The sequence below is a fragment of the Eurosta solidaginis genome, chromosome 5 (assembly GCF_040869045.1).
Source record: "Eurosta solidaginis isolate ZX-2024a chromosome 5, ASM4086904v1, whole genome shotgun sequence".
NCBI lineage: Eukaryota > Metazoa > Arthropoda > Insecta > Diptera > Tephritidae > Eurosta > Eurosta solidaginis.
Window position 1 is genome coordinate 177,647,519 of NC_090323.1, and position 18,265 is coordinate 177,665,783.

The 18,265-nt window shown below is 34.8% G+C and overlaps 1 protein-coding gene across 11 annotated transcripts in view; it reads right to left on the reverse strand.

The window, feature by feature from the left end:
- LOC137234030 (SEC14-like protein 2) overlaps positions 1-8,275 on the reverse strand; it is a 73,871-nt gene extending 65,596 nt beyond the window's left edge. For 2 of the 11 annotated variants that reach the window (XM_067757695.1, XM_067757684.1), the window contains exon 1: positions 2,186-2,943. The gene's annotated coding sequence lies outside the window, so the exon portion shown is untranslated. Of the gene's footprint in view, positions 1-2,185; positions 2,945-6,579; positions 7,080-8,134 lie in introns of those variants that run through there. The other 9 variants (XM_067757687.1, XM_067757686.1, XM_067757685.1 and 6 more) reach the window with 9 other exon arrangements.
- Positions 8,276-18,265: the final 9,990 nt, after the last annotated feature.

Below are 18,265 nucleotides of genomic sequence, written 5' to 3' on the forward strand. Positions count from 1 at the left end.
GGTAATATGGCCAATTGACCTTATGGCCGTTGGCCTTATGTCACCATACCATCACAATAATGCATTGTCATCGAGCCGTGATACGTGTGCAAAGTTTCAATCAAACTTATGGCCATTCAAAGTGGTAATAAGGCCAATTGACCTTATGGCCGTTAACCTTATGTCACCACACCATCACATTAATGCATTGTCATCGAGCCGTGATACGTGTGCAAAGTTTCAATCAAACTTATGGCCATTAAAAGTGGTAATAAGGCCAATTGATCTTAGGGCCGTTGACCTTATGTCACCACACCATCACATTAATGCATTGTCATCGGTCCTTGATACGTATGCAAAGTTTCAAATTAATCAGACTTCTAGAAACCGGTGAAAATTAAGCTCAAAGATTCCGTTACAAACAGGCCAAGCTAATAAAAGCGTGTTAAAAAGGGCTCCAGTATGCTCTTTCGTAGATGAGCCATGCATCTATTTCTATCATTAATAAAGGAATGCGTTTTTTGCATTATGTGCAAGGTTTCAAATCTATGGACATTTGGGGTGGTCATAAGTTCAATTGGACTTATGTCCGTTAACCTTATGTCAACCCACCATCACATTATTGCATTGTCATCGAGCCTGGATACGTGTGCAAAGTTTCAATCAAACTTATGGTCATTCAAAGTGGTAATAAGGCCAATTAACCTTATGGCCGTTGACCTTATGTTACCACACCATCACATTAATGCATTGTCATCGACCCTTGATACGTGTGCAAAGTTTCAATCAAACTTATGGGCATTCAAAGTGGTAATAAGGCCAATTGACCTTATGGCCGTTGACCTTATGTCAACACACCATCATATTAAGGCATTGTCATCGGTCCTTGATATGTGTGCAAAGTTTCAATCAAACTTATGGCCATTCAAAGTGGTAATAAGGCCAATTTACCTTATGTCCGTTGACCTTATGTCACCACACCATCACATTAATGCATTGTCATCGGTCCTTGATACGTTTGCCAAGTTTCAAATTAATCAGACTTCTAGAAACTGGTGAACATTAAGCTCAAAGATTCCGTTACATGCAGGCCAAGCTAATAAAAGCGTGTTATTAGAGGAATGCGTTTTTCGCATTATGTGCAAGGTTTCAAATCTATGGTCATTTGGGGTGGTCATAAATTCAATTGACCTTATGTCCGTTAACCTTATGTCAACCCACCATCACATTATTGCATTCTCATCGAGCCTTGATACGTGTGCAAAGTTTCAATCAAACTTATGGCCTTTCAAAGTGGTAATAAGGTCAATTGACCTTATGGCCGTCGACCTTATGTTACCACACCCTCACATTAATGCACTGTCATCGACCCTTGATACGTGTGCAAAGACTCAATCAAACTTATGGCCATTCAAAGTGGTAATAAGGCCAATTGACCTTATGGCCGTTGACCTTATGTCAACACACCATCATATTAATGCATTGTCATCGAGCCTTGATATGTGTGTAAAGTTTCAATCAAACTCATGGCCATTCAAAGTGATAATAAGGCCAATTGACCTTATGGCCGTTGACCTTATGTCACCACACCATCACATTAATGCATTGTCATCGGTCCTTGATACGTATGCAAAGTTTCAAATTAATCAGACTTCTAGAAACCGGTGAAAATTAAGCTCAAAGATTCCGCTACATACAGGCCAAGCTAATAAAAGCGTGTTAAAAATTGACAGCAAATACAATTTCGGTTGCTCTTATACAATTTGTATGTGCATGAGACATTTTTTGACAGAAAATGACTTGCGTGCGTTTATATTAGGTTGGCTTGTGAGATTCAGCAAAGCAAGCAGGGAATCAAACTTTGTTTCACCACTCTCTATGTACACACATACTACTACTACAAACGAAGTTGCGCTTGTATTCAAATCTCTGCTGGCGTTGTGCATCACTGATCTATTCGTATACTCCCAGATACATATATGTACATATTTGGAGTTTATGAGTCGAAATTGATTCACGACAAGGTAAACTTAATCAGCGGGTTATTTCTTTTACTAATGCGCTAATTCACTGACCATAGCTGTATGAATATGTATGTTAGTGAAAATTAAACGTGTTACAACGAAGGGTATGCACTTGACTGCTGAAGCATAAAAATTTGAAAATATTTTTAAATTCGGTTAATTTGAGATTCTTTTCATTTTACCGGTTGATTGCTGTGAGTTAGGTGCACTTTATTGTAGAAGGCAAATTTGCTAAAAAATATATGAGTATAGACTAAAAATATTCTTCCTATTTTAACGATTTTTTTCTCCTTTTAATAAGCTGGTATTTTGTAGCGAGTTTGTCCACTTCTCTGCTACAATTTTTTGGCAATTTATTACTGTCGTCTTTTTTCTTTTTATATTTTTTCACTTTAGGCAGGTTCTTAGTATGTATATTTTGCTTCACATTGATTTGTTACAAAAATTTTATACTTTTTTTATCATAAAGTAAAGCTATTGCGTTAATCTGCCGTTAGCACGTATCTAAGGTTTCACTTTGTCACTTATAATGAATTACAAGAAAAAAAGAGGCCAAAAAAAGAAAAAGTCACTCTTATTATTCACAGCTCAAATGCACGTTTGTTGAGTTTCTATTTATATTTACATATTTTTGTTTTTATTTTAATCTCTTTATCCACTGCGCAGCTGTGTGATGCAAACAAAACAATTTTCTCCCACTTGAGCTTAATTTGGTTTCAGATAATTTGTATTTGTTTTTGTAATATGCAACCGGAAGTGTAAATATATAGGGTCTATGCCACAATTTACAGTTATCGTCATTGAAATCAAAAGCAGCTGACTCACATATGACGTCTTGTGCTGATGATGTACACAAGTTATAAGCAGGGATCGTAGTAGTTATAAGTTTTTTTTTTGAGTTTTATATCCCTCGGAAATTACCAGTTCATTTTGGCAATTTTTATTTCACTAAAATTTATTTCATATAAAAGTTATTTTCGTTTATTTTATTTTAGTGTTTTTATGTCGCTAATAATTTTTTTTTGAGTTTTTCAATTCACTCAAAAAGTAACAGTAATTCCTTGTGTTTTTTATTTCGCTAATAGTTATGTTTTGAGGCAAAGCCGGCCAAAAGTTGCACATTGTGCAATTTGAGTTCGTATTTTCACACCGACACTAACGATGTGTGACCACGATCGTTTGCTTTCGCTTGTCACTCACTAAAATCAACAGTGAATGCAAAAGGAAAAGTCCATGCTACTTTTTGGGCACATAATAAAAACAAGTAAGGAAGGCTAAGTTCGGGTGTAACCGAACATAACATACTCAGTTGAGAGCTATGGAGACAAAATAAGGAAAATCAATCTGGGGTAACCCTGGAATGTGGTTGTATAACATGTGTATCAAATGAATGGTATTAAAGAGTATTTTAAGAGAGAATAGGCCATAGTTCTATGGATGAACGCCATTTAGGGATATCGCCATAAAGGTAGACCAGGGCTGACTCTAGAATTTGTTTGTACGATATGGGTATCAAATGAAAGGTGTTACTGAGCATTTTAAGAGGGAGTGGGCCTTAGGTCTATCGGTGGACGCCTTTTCGAGATGTCCCCATTAAGGTGGACTAGGGGTGATTCTATAATGTGTTTGTACGATATGGGTATCAAATGAAAGCTGTTAATGAGTATTTTGAAAAGGAGTGATCCTTAGTTCCATAGGTGGACGCCGTTTCGAGATATCGCCATAAAGGTGGACCAGGGGTGTCTCTAGAATGTGTTTGTACGATATGGGAATCAAATGAAAGGTGTTACTGAGCATTTTAAGAGGGAGTGGGCATTAGGTCTATAGGTGGACGCCTTTTCGAGATATCGCCATTAGGGTGGGCCAGGGGTGACTCTAGAATGTTTGTACGGTATGGGTATCAAACGAAAGGTGTTACTGAGCATTTTAAGAGGGAGTGGGCATGAGGTCTATAGGTGGACGCCTTTTCGAGATATCGTCATTAGGGTGGGCCAGGGGTGACTCTAGAATGTGTTTGTACGATATGTGCATCAAACGAAAGGTGTTACTGAGCATTTTAAGAGGGAGTGGGCATTAGGTCTATAGGTGGACGCCCTTTCGAGATATCGCCATTAGGGTGGGCCAGGGGTGACTCTAGAATGTTTGTACGATATGGGTATCAAACGAAAGGTGTTACTGAGCATTTTAAGAGGGAGTGGGCATTAGGTCTATAGGTGGACGCCTTTTCGAGATATCGCCATTAGGGTGGGCCAGGGGTGACTCTAGAATGTGTTTGTACGATATGGGTATCAAATGAAAGGTGGTAAGGAGTATTTTAAAAGGGAGTAATCCTTAGTTCTATAGGTGGACGCCTTTTCGAGATATCGCCATAAAGGTGGACCAAGGGTGACTCTAGAATGTTTGTACGATATGGGTATCAAACGAAAGGTGTTACTGAGCATTTTGAGAGGGAGTGGGCATTAGGTCTATAGGTGGACGCCTTTTCGAGATATTGCCATTAGGGTGGGCCAGGGGTGACTCTAGAATGTTTGTACGATATGGGTATCAAACGAAAGGTGTTACTGAGCATTTTAAGAGGGAGTGGGCATTAGGTCTATAGGTGGACGCCTTTTCGAGATATTGCCATTAGGGTGGGCCAGGGGTGACTCTAGAATGTTTGTACGATATGGGTATCAAACGAAAGCTGTTACTGAGCATTTTAAGAGGGAGTGGACACTAGGTCTATAGGTGGACGCCTTTTCGAGATATCGCCATTAGGGTGGGCCAGGGGTTACTCTAGAATGTTTGTACGATATGGGTATCAAACGAAAGGTGTTACTGAGCATTTTAAGAGAGAGGGGGCATTAGTTCTATAGGTGGACGCCTTTTCGAGATATCGCCATTAGGGTGGGACAGGGGTGACTCTGGTATGTTTTTGTACGATATGGATATCAAATTAAAGGTATTAATGGGGGTTTTAAAAGCGAGTGGCCCTTAGATGTATATGTGAAGGCGTTCTCGTGATATCCACCAAAATGTGGACCAGGTGATCCAGAAAATCATCTGTCGGGTACTGCTAATTTATTTATATATGCAATACCACTAACAGTATTCCTGCCAAGATTCCAAGGGCTGTTGATTTCGCCTTGTAGAACTTTTTCATTTTCTTCTACTTAATATGGTAGGTGTCACACCCATTTTACAAAGATTTTTCCAAAGTTATATTTTGCGTCAACAAACCAATCCAGTTACCATGTTTCATCCCTTTTTTCGTATTTGGTATAGAATTATGGCATTTTTTTCATTTTTCGTAATTTTCGATATCGATAAAGTGGGCGTGGTTATGGTCAGATTTCGCCCATTTTTTATACCAAGAAAAAGTGAGCTCAGGTAAGTACGTGGGCTAAGTTTAGTAAAGATATATCGGATTTTGCTCAAGTTATTGTGTTAATGGCCGAGCGGAAGGACAGACGGTGGACTGTGTATAAAAACTGGGCGTGGCTTCCACCGATTTCGCCCATTTTCACAGAGAACAGTTACCGTCATAGAATCTATGCTCCTACCAAATTTGAGAAGGATTGGTAAATTTTTGTTCGACTTATGGCAATAAAAGTATTCTTGACAAACTAAATGAAAATGGGCGGAGCCACGCCCATTTTGAAATTTTCTTTTATTTTTGTATTTTGTTGCATCATATCATTACTGGAGTTGAATTTTGACTTAATTTACTTATATACAGTAAAGATATTAAATTTTTTGTTAAAATTTGAATTTAAAAAAATTTTTTTTTAAAAAGTGGGCGTGTTCTTAATCCAATGTTGCTAATTTTTATTTAGCACATATAGAGTAATAGTAGTAACGTTCCTGCCAAATTTCATCATGATATCTTCAACGACTGCCAAATTACAGCTTGCAAAACTTTTAAATTACCTTCTTCTAAAAGTGGGCGGGGCCACGCCCATTGTCCAAAATCTTACTAATTTTCTATTCTGCGTCATAACGTCAACCCATCTACCAAGTTTCGTCGCTTTATCTGTCTTTTGTAATGAGTTATCGCACTTTTTCGGTTTTTCGAAATTTTCGATATCGAAAAAGTGGGCGTGGTTATAGTCCGATATCGTTCATTTTAAATAGCGATCTGAGATGAGTGCTCAGGAACCTACATACCAAATTTCATCAAGATATCTCAAAATTTACTCAAGTTATCGTGTTAACGGACGGACGGACGGACATGGCTCAATCAAATTTTTTTTCGATCCTGATTATTTTGATATATGGAAGTCTATATCTATCTCGATTCCTTTATATATGTACAACCAACCGTTATCCAATCAAACTTAATATACTCTGTGAGCTCTGCTCAACTGAGTATAACAGTATGCTGCAATGTTGAAGTGACTTTTAACACGTTTTAGTTAATAAATATATTTTTATACGTTCTACTTAGTTTTATTAATTTTCATAAATTTTTTTTTAATGAATGACTTTATGTTTTGAAAATATATATTTCTATCTTTACATTTACTTTGTTTTATAGTTCTTTCTTAATGAAAAAGTGAATTTTTTAAGTAAATTTTGCATTGAATAAACACCATACCTTCTTTTATAAAAAAGTTTTATCTGACTAGCTCGACCTCCACGTTCTTAGTTATACGAATATAAGTAAATATAGTCAGGTTAGCTTGAAATCAAATAACCAAAGTCCTTTTTAATTTCAAACTTCACAGTCCACATTTTCTTTTAGCACACTGTGGGGAGTTGTCATTCAATTTTTACACACACTTATGCAATTATTTTAGTATTTGTGTGGCCGGCTCTGTTTTGAGGTTTTTATTTCGCTAACAATTATCATTTGAGTTTTTTTATTAGACTCGAGTTTTTATTTCACTCGAGAAGTAACAGTTATTTCTTGAGTTTTTATTTTGCCCGGAAAGTAACAGAAACTTTATAAGTTTTGTATTTTGATAGGAAAGTAAAGTTATTTTTCAAGATTTTTTATTTCACTCGGAAAGTAACGGTTATTTCTTGAGTTTTTTATTTCGCAAGAAAATTAGCAGTTATTATTTGAGTTTTTTTTATTTCATTCCGAAAGTAGCAGTTATTATTTGAGTTTTTTTTTCGCTTGGAAAGTAATAGTTATTTTTTGCGTTTCTTATTTCGCTCGGAAAATAATAATAAATTTTTGGAAATTTTATTTTGCTAAAAATATAGCAGCTGTTCTTTGAGCTTTACATTTCGCTCGGAAGTAACAGCCATTTTTTGAGATTTTTTATATTACTCAGAAAATAACAGTTATTTCTTGCGTTTTTTATTTCGCTCGAAAAGTAGCAAATATTATTTGAGCTTTTCATTTCGCTCAGAAATTAAGTTATTTTATGAGTTTCTTCTTTCGCACGGAAATTAAAAATCAATTTTTGAAAATTTTATTATTTGAGTTTTCTTATTTTGCTGGAAAAGTAACAGTAATTCTTTGAGTTTTTCATTTCGGTAATAATTATGTTATGAGCTTTTTATTTCGCTCGGAAAGTGACAGAAATATAATAAGTTTTGTATTTTTGTATATTGCTAGGAAAACAACATATTTTTTGAGATTTTTTATTTTACGCAGAAAGTAACAATTATTTCTTGAGAAAATACCAATTATTATTTGAGTTTTTCATTTCGCTCAGAAATTAACAGTTATTTTCTAAGTTTCTTATTTCGCTTGGAAATTAGAAATTAATTTTAGAAAACTTTATTTTGCTAAAAATATAGCAGCGGTTTTTGGAGCGTTTTATTTCGCTCGAAAAGTAACAGTTATTTTATGACTTTTTTTATTTCACTCGAAAAGTAGCAGTTATTTCTTGAGTTTTTTTATTTCGCTCAGAAAATAATAGACATTTTTTGTGTTTTTTGTTACGCTCGGAAAAACTGTAATTTTTGGAGTTTTCAATTCGCTCGAAAAATAATATGTACAGATATTTTGACAAATAATAGTTATTTGCAAACCCTGGTTATAAGATTTGCCTACACAGCATTTACATTGAGCTTTCAAAAATTTAAAATTTATGTTTGTTTTCTTATTTAGCTTTTTTTGTCATTATTATTATTTTTCTACTTTCTGTTTTTTTTTTCTTTAGTAAGTAAATTTCCAATTGCCTCAATTTAATTACCAAATTTACACAAAACTTGTTAAATATTCTAAATAAAAAACACAATAATTGTTGTTTTGTGTTTCGCTGTCGCTTTGCTAAGAACTTGTTTTTTAGATTTGTTAAGCTAGGCGTTTATGTAGAAACTAATGCGGAACTCGGTATTACATTCGTATAAAAGTATGTGCTGAAACGCGCCGCCGCTAAACTAAACACATATGTACATATACATTAGAGCGGGTCAAATTGTATGGATGGATTTTCTCCCATCAGGAGTATAGCAATAACGTAATCTACAGAGGATTCTAAGAAACATTGCTAAAGACACCATAGCTCTAAGTTCGATTTCGAGGTCCCCACTTTTGCAAAATTGATATTTTACATTTGAATGTAGGGTTTGGCCAAAAAATCTTCATAGCTTCTGATAGAATTATAGTAAAATACCTTATTGGGCTTACTTTAAAGGTATTTTACGAACATTTCTGAATCTGTATTAATATCTATAGTGTTTTTGAATTTTAGTAGAGATATGAGACTAAAATTATGAGAAATTAGCCTAAAATGAACTTTTAACTACTATATTATCATTCTTAACAAATTTCTTACGGAAATTTTTTTTTTACAGCTAAAATAAGTTCAGAACACTTCCAACAACTTTCATTCAGACAGTTTTTCTTTTTTCGAATTCGTTTTAGTAGAAAAAAATTTTGAAAAAAAACTATATTTTCAAGTAATAAGCAAACATTTTTAAGCTATTGCATAGATTTTATCGCGGGCTTGGCGATTAAATCAAAAAAAAACCGTAACGGATATTTGTCAAAAAAGATCCGAAAAGGCTCGAAAAGTTTCGAAAAGGTTCGGTGTTAGCAACAGGCCAAATACATAAAATTGGATCTCTATCATAAACAGCGGTGGGCACCACTACATTTACACGGTTACCAAATTGAGAATGTGTTAGTAAACACGAACGCGTAGCGAGCACGAAAGCAAAATCAATTATTTATTTAGTTTGATTTCAATGCTTGAACGATGAACACGTGTCACACGCATTCTTTGGTACTCTGTTTTAAGCGCGCGTGCGACACTTCCTCACCGTACGACCATCGAAATCAAACTAAAAGAGCTGTCGTTGATTTTCACGAAGTAGCCATTGTGCTATCGCTTATCGTATACATATATGGTCGCTTACAAGCCGAGCGCAACAACCGGCTTTTATTTGCCCTAACCCAAATAAGCATGCGTTGCGACAATGTAAAGCATGTGTGCAAATGTCAAATCTAAATGTCACGCAGAAGAAAAATTGGAATTCGAGTTAGGTTTTCACGCAGCAAATTCAATTTGAGTTGCTCTCATACAAGTTGTATGTGCATGTGACATTTTTGACAGAAAATGACTTGCGTGTGTTTATATTAGGTTGGCTTGTTAGGAGGTGCTAAGCTCACGCCCACCCCGGATCATAAAGTTAAAGTGAATGTTTTTTTTTTTTTTTTTGTGTTTCGTGGAAGGAGGAAATGCTTTATGCACTGACCGGGATATTTAAGCCTCACTGCGAGACTCTCCGAGTGTAGGACTCCCTTCTTCCATGAAGGCCTACCCACTAAAACCTAACCTCCCACGCCCCGCGCAAATCCCCGTACCTGGGACCGCGTTTAGCATTACTTCGGGTACGGGTGCGCGCTACGTGAGCTCTATGGCTACTCTCACGCTAATGGGCTAGGCATCCGTCTTCTCATTTACTGGTAAGTATATGCCTCACATATGTGCTCACCGTATCCCATTTGTCTCTTCGACAGGTCATGTTATTAATGACACTGCCCGGGGATAGGTCGCCAAGTACCTCTTCTACCCTCCTTCGCTGATGGGAGATGTGCCTGCATTCGAAGAAGGTGTGGCGTACATCGTCTATTTCCCCACAGTACAGGCAGCTCGGGCTATCAACTTTACCCATTCTGTGTAGGTATTTGCGGAAGTAACCATGTCCCGTTAGAAACTGGGTCAGGTAAAAGTCTACCTCTCCGTGCGGTCGCTTCAACCATGGATTCAGTTCAGGGATTAGTTCCCTAGTCCACTTTCCTACGATGCTGTTGCTCCACTGATCTTGCCAACATCGGATCGATTCTTCACGCGCCTGCATGGCAACAGCAGCTATACTTGCTTGCGATCCGTTGTCATGTATTGTTTTTCTTTCCTCAACGAGAAGATATATCGGTATGGTTCCCGCAACGACCAGGACAGCTTCAGCTGATACCGTGCGGTAAGCCGAAGATATTCGCAGCGCCCCTCTGCGTTGGACCGAGGTGAGGGCGACTCGGTTCTTCCGGTATTTCATTGCGTCCGCCCAGATTTCTGCACCATATAAGAGTATAGAATCCGAATAGTGAATGTTAAAGTTAAAGCGAAAGTTAAAGTTAAAGTGAATTTTAAAGTTAAAGGTAAAGTTAAAGTTAAAGTTAAAGTTAAAGTGAATGTTAAATTTAAAGCGAAAGTTAAAGTTAAAGTTAAGTTTAAAGTTAAAGTTAAATTTAAAGTTAAAGTTGAATTTGAAGTTAAAGTTAAAGTTAAAGTGAATGTTAAAGTTAAAGTTAAAGTTAAAAATAAAGTTAAAGTTAAAGTGAATGTTAAAGTGAAAGTTAAAGTTAAAAATAAAGTTAAAGTGAAAGTTAAATATTAACTTCTTATTTATTCAATAAAAGTAAAAAATTTGTTTTCTTATCGGTCACCACGCTTAAAAAGGTTAACTTGAATTAATATCAAAGACAAATCTTGAATTAATATCAAAGAAAACAAAATGTTGCATAAATATTATAATTGCATAAGTTGATAATATGCAATAGCTTTACCGCGGCAGTCCCCGAGTGCCACACGTCATTTTTTTCTACTAAAATTCAAAAACACTATAGATATTAATACAGATTCTGAAATGTACGTAAAATACCTTTAAAGTAAGCCCAATATGATATTTTTCCTATAATTCAGGGATGCACCTTAACGTTAAGCTAATCGTTTATCAAAAAATTTCCACCGTTTCCGTTGAAACACTTCGAAATATTATCGATAAAGAAATTATCAAGATAAATTGTATCTCGTTTTTAACCGAAACGAAAAGCTTTCGTTAACGTTAAAAACGTAAGGTGGTAACAACGAGCGCACATACACACACAAACTCCATGTAATTTGTTTGTGTAATTCGTTGGTGGCAATGTCAAAAATACTCTGAGAAATGTTCGTACTGTCAAAATTCATGAGAAAAGTTGCAATCAGCTTGGCTAACGCTTTCACCTTTAATGACTCCGCCATCAATCAGCTTTGCCAGCATAGTTTGAAATTAAAAATCAACATAAACGATTTGATTTCGTTTTGATATGGCAGAAAACGAAACGAAATCACTTCGTTAATTTGACGTTCTTAACGTTAATAAACGAAACGAAATGACTTTGTTTCGTTTATTAACGTTAATTATCGTAACGAAATGATATCGGTTCGTTGGTTAAGCATGCCTGCTATAATTGTATCAGAAGCTATGAAGATTTTTTTGCCAAACCCTACATTCAAATGCAAAATATCTATTTTGCAAAAGTGGGGACCTCGAAATCGGACTTAGAGCTATGGTGTCTTCAGCAATGTTTCTTAGAATCATCTGTAGATTACGTTTTTGCTATACTCCTGATGAGCAAAAAATTTTACCCGCTCTAATATACATGTATGTATAAACTTACGTACATATATATAGATAAATATAATAAAAGTTTCTTAACTGAACTTGTCTCTTGGCTCTTGATTGTTGAACGTTGGTTGTTGTGTTAATAAAAATTTGAGTTGCCATGAAATACGCGAGCGCTAGACTTCGTTTGGCGACCGGCTTCGATGTTTCAATGTTGTTATTATTATCGGTTACGGTAGTTGCGCGTAAATAAAGTGGCACAGTAGGAAATTGTTTCGTAATAATTGCCATTACATCTTTGTTTTCGAAATATAGAATTATACCAATAAACATTTTTGTTCTATGCTTTGAGTATCAACTAAAACATTACTCATAAATCTCAAATGTTAATTGACCTAAACAAAACATTGAAAGGGTTCTGGAGTAAAAAGAGGAATCATTCATGAATGTAATACAACTGCTGGCATGGGTGGGTGGGTGGAAAAGTGGTGGGGGAAGGATGAATGATCCCAAAAATGTTCATTACTGAGTTTAAACTGGTCCTTGCTTTAAAAATCATACCGAAATGTCCCAAAGATAGTTCTAAACGGTGTATAAATGATTAAAATAATGGACCGAACAATCCCGGAAATAGTACAAATGATTCCGGAATGCCCTTGAAATAGGGCCAAAATGATGATGATGAAGTTAACAACAAACGGCCACGAAACAGTCTCATAACAATTCTGAAAAAGTCCGAAATATGATCCCGAAAACCATCCCAAATACGTGAAGAAATTATTCTGAAAAAATGTCGAAATAAATTCATAGCATCAGCGAAATGTACTCGGAAACAGTCACGGCATTGTGTCAGATCGATCAAAATGCAGTAAAAAGATTTCCGAAGTTTTCCCAAAATATTCCAGGAGTAATCCCGAAACAAACAGAAAATAGTTCCAAAAAGATACCGAAATAGGATAAAAACTATCACGAGCACAATCTCGATTTTATCAGGTCCGTTACAATTATACCGAAAGGAATTCTAAAAATATCAAAAAAATATCCCGATGTGAACCCTAAAAACTCCGGAAAGAAACCGAAATAGAATAAAAATTATAACGGAAGCAATCGCAATTTTATCTCGAAATGGTCCCTGTAATAATTCAAAACAATCTAAAGAATTTGCCTTAAATTAGTCCAGAAATTATCCATAAGAAGCCCAACAATCATCCCTCAATAGCTGCGACATAATACAGGCGTAACTATCTGATACTATCATGAATTGTTGAAACGGTGACGAACTGGTTACGCGAGAGTTCCGAAATAATTTCGAAAAAAGTCCCAGAAATGTTGAGAAATACTCCCAAAATCATACCTAAGCAATCCCGAAATATTGCCGAAGTGAATAACAAAATGATCTCCAAATAGTTCCGAAATTATTCAGGTAACAACCTCAGAATGACCCCAAAACAGTTCAGAAGTATTCCCAAAACCAATCACGGAATTGTTCGGAAGCGATCCCGAGCATAATCATGAAATAGCCTCGTTACCCGATATTGTGCCGAAATATTCCCGAAGCTATACCCATTTGATTCTAAAATAGTTCCGTAATGATACCGAAAAGAAAAATGATCTCGAAAACAATCCCGGATTGCTCTGGATTTGGTGACAAAATAATCCACGTGATAACAAAAATACCAATTTCCAAAAATTGTATAGACTTTTACCTTACACATACAGCAAATATTATATTTCGGTCTAGATCAAACAGAAAAGATGTTCGTATTTTTAAATCAACTCAGCTCGACATATTTTTGGGTTTACCTATCGAGAGATCGTAAAGTAAAAGTTAAAAGCAAGGGTTCAACTTTTTATTCACTAAAAACTGGGAAGATTGTTTAATAAATATTTTTTCCCCTAGCGATTTATTAAAAAAAAAAAAAAAAATTACCCAAGCTAAAGAATTTTACACCACGTTATTAAAAAAAAGATTAAATAAAAAAGCCTATAAGTAAACCTATGCAAGGCGCGATAACCTCCGAAGTGATTTGTTTATGTTTTATGCCGACTCCGAACGGTATCTGCAAGGCAGATGAGGTTTCACTGAGAAGCTTTTCATGACAGAAATATACTCGGAGTGTTTGCCAAATCACTGCCGAGGGGCAATCCCACTTAGACGAGCTTTTTTCTAATTGAAACAACTTTTTTCAAAATTTTCGATGTTGCTTTGCCCGGACCGTGAACTCAGGATCTTCGGCGGACGACATACCGATAACATCAGCCGGTATGTTTAATTCTTTTCAGTTTTTCTATCATAATAAAGCATAATAATTTAATATACATATGTATAAACAAATAATTTTGAAAGGCGTCTATAACCGATTATAATTTACAAATTAAAACAAAAAAAACCCAATTAAACAAAAAAATTTACCTCTCGATTGGATGAGAGAAAAAATTATAATAAAATTTAGGAAGTGTCTACTAGGAAGGTCCTTATAGGGGTGCGAACTTGTTTTTTTTATATTTTAGCAGGGAACCATCTCAATTGGTTCTCTATCCCGAGACTCTATTTCAGCATTTTTAATTTTTCTCAATTTTTTTTTTTTAAATATTTAGAGGTCGCTACAGAAGATTACATTTTGTATGGCGGATGGATCTTTTACGGTATTCTTTAATATTTTGCCTTTTCTAGTATCTTTCAACGTTTTTTTGCCCCTAAAATACCTTAAATTATCTTTAAGGTTATAAGCAGATCTTTTGGAAAACCTAAATTAAAAATTTAATTTCCGTTTTCTTCCTGTTTCTTCAGTATATTATTAAAATGACTTTTATAAAAGTTGGTCCTTCGGTCGCGACCTCTAAAACCTTTACAATACAATACAAAGTATACGCCATCGGTATTTTTGAGTTAATGATGATTTTACCCGTTAATTTTTTAAAAGTCGAAAAATAAGGACCACATTATTCACTCATTTGGGCTTCACCTTTGAACTGACATAAAAACCATTATAGTGGAGAAACCCAGGGATGGAAAATAATAATTATTTTTTTTTTCGGAGTCGAAAAAATTGTCCTAGGTGAAAATGTTTGAGTTCTCAGGTATCCCTATAGCAATATCATGTCGAATCATGCATCATTTTTATTTTTCGAACTTTTCCATAAAAGTCCACATATAAAAGTAAAATCTGTATTTTTATTTTTTGAGTACGATATAACTAGTTAAATTCCAATTTTGGACTTATAATATATTTGGATCAAGATAAAAATTATTTTCGGATTTTTATTACCTGAGTCGATAGAACTAGTTAAACTCTAACTTTTAAAAATAAAAGTCCGGAAATAAAAGTTAAATCCGGAATTTTATTTTTTTAAGGCCAAAATAAAAGTCCGGCTTGATAACAAAGAAACGGCTTATCCGAATTAAAAAAGTTTTTTTTTTAAAGTCCGTATTTAACTTTTATTTCCGGACTTTTATTTTTAAATGTCCGAGTTTAACTAGTTCTATCGGACTCAGGTAATAAAATACGAAAATAATTTTTATCTTGATCCAAATATATTAAAAGTCCAAAATTAATAGTTTTGCAAGGAATTATATTATAAAAGGAATAACAGTTTCCGACCCTGGAGAAAACCAATTGTAAAATACTCATAAAAAATGCAATCAAAATAGCAACCTGAACTATAAATTTTGTTCGCATCTTAAAATTAGAATAATACACTCTTCGGCACACCACTATCGATTACACTGACAAAAATTCATTCGCCTTAGCGTTTCACACCACCAAATAAAACTAATAGTAATCTACCGTGCAGAATCGGAATACCACTAAGACCACAAAATTCCAGAATACTGTGATGGAAAACAATCTATTACTACTTTACAAATACACCATCACAAGACTACAACTCAAATTGAGAATTCCATTCTATTGTTAATTGGGGTATATAGTATTTTTTTTTTTGTGTGTGATTCATTTACATGGTGATGATGAACCCAAAGCAGAGCGAATGTAAATGCGTATGCGTCGTGAGTGCATCTGCGCAATCAATGCTCATGAGTCATGCCTTGGTGTATACAAATTTACTGGAAGTGTTGCGCATTAAACGTTTGATAGCAAAAAGAATAACACTTAAATGTATTTGAAGTTTAAGCAAGCACAATTTACTTATACTACTTATGTTTTTGGTATTGCCAGATTTTTATTTATTTCTTGTAATTTTTTTTAGTCTACTTCTGCAGACTATACGTCCAATTATATTTATAAATAGCACGCACTATATTGTAATATAACCTCTTAGTTAAATTTTAAAATTTTTAAATTAAAAGGTAACACAAATCTTAGGCCCCTATTATGAGACAAATTCGATCCTCGACTGTGGTCGAAAGAGCTGATCGAACGAATTTTCATTAGGTATTATGACAATCATTCGATCAAGACTAGTGTAATTGCTCCATAATTCGATAAATTTAACCGTTCAGAAAAGCACATTCCCATCATCTGTCAAACAAAATAAAAGCAAAATTTTTTATTATGAACAAAATAACTTAAGTACTGGAACTAGCCAGGCTTTTAAAACATTGTAACTTTCTAAACATGTTGTTACATGTGTTAAAAACTAAACTTCTAATGACCATAGAAGCGTACATGGCCTTGCTATCCAGTAAAGATGAATGGCTGCAACAATGCACAAGAGCCAAGTCTATTCCAACCATTTTGAAATTGGCACACAATATTTAGATTTTGCGCTAGGGGTTGTCTCAACTGAGCATCGGGTACGAGAATGCACTCGGAATTTTTTCCACCTGATCCTTTCTGCAAGTTGCTTTTGTTATAAACGGATTTTGTCCAATTTTTGAAACCAGTCTTGCAAGCAGTTGTTTTGTATTCACGACCTTGCACTTTATGTAGGGTTCTTAAATTATATTGACTCAATTATTTTTATTTAACTTTGTTATTATGTTACTTTGAACTTTGTAATTTTAATATATTTTACAATATTTTAAATTTCAATATTGATTTTTCTATTTTAAAAAATTTTCATTATTATTAAATTTCGCATCATGAAAATATACATAACATTTTCTTTTCAATAATTTTTGTGTTGATATTAATTTTAATAAAAATAAAGCATCCTACACTATATACGATTAATACAAGTAGTTTGAAAGTACTATTAGGTAGCAAAAAAGTGGAAGATAAACACAAAAAACTGAGGTTTCAAAGAATTTTCTTCTAATTCGATACAGCGTCGACAACAAATTTCTATTCGCTTAAAAATTAGATACACAACGAAAATTTCGACAGATATAAGATGCCATAATACCAATATCAAATTCGATTTTCGATGTTCGATAGACAGCGAAGATCGAAAAATGCTCATAATAGGGTCCTTCCTCGCACATCGTCTTTATTTTAAATATTAAAGAATGTGACAACCCATACGCCCATCTCACTACACCTTAAACCACAAAGGGCCGTGTTTACCATCTTCGGTTAGTCATTAATCTATAAGTTATCGAGATTTTCGTGTTCTCCATTCTAACTGAAGCTTCGTGCCACAGTTTAGCGCAAGGAAAAAGTTAAAAAAAAAGGTCAGCTGTTTATCAAGTTTTCGTGTATTCACAATCGATAATTCCGATGTGTTCTAAAAAATATTCCCAGTTATCGATTTAACCGGGAGTTTGCCACCCTGACTTGGTGAAAACGAAAATCTCTAATGAAGCCATCTGATAGATTGCTTTCCACCAGATAAAATCTACCTTAACTGGAGATGATAACGAACGCCCTAAAGTATTGCAATAATAATTATTTCGAAGAGGTGGTAGCCCTATAGAAATATATTGTAACGAATTTGCTGCAAATCCTTTTATTTGCAACCTTCTTCTAAGTTCGAATCACTAAACTGTTGAATAAATAACTCCAATATTGAATAATGGAAAAATGGCCTTTATTAAAGTACTTCACAATAAATAATACTGCTATTGCTCGCCAGATAGCGTCTTAATCAAAACTGCTTGCAGCGCCTCTACCGTGGTTGCCTTTTATACTCTTTGATTTCCTCGTTGCATCTTCTAGGCGTTTCCATTTCTAGAATTTACTAGTTGGTTATCTGTTATAATTATAACTACAAATGTACGTGTATAGCTATCATATGCGCGTGAGTTTGTGAGCGATACTTCCGCAATTATATTGCATATATCAGATAAGATATCTGCATGTGTTTGTGCGTTGCTTCTCCCTGCGTATACGTACATATGTGTAGTCATAATGATTTAATTATTGATGTGACTTGAATCACTGCTTAGCATCGGCTTAGAGATGATAGAATCCCTTAGTGCTGCTAATATTCATGACACTGCCCTCCACCTAAGTCTGATCGTCCCGATCAGACAAATCTCTCGATCTAAACGCTGCCAGCCTTTCCAAATGAACCACTTTAATTTGGTTCGTGGTTTGCCAATGGTTCGTATGCGGTACACTACATCGTTCATCCGTTTTACAACTTTG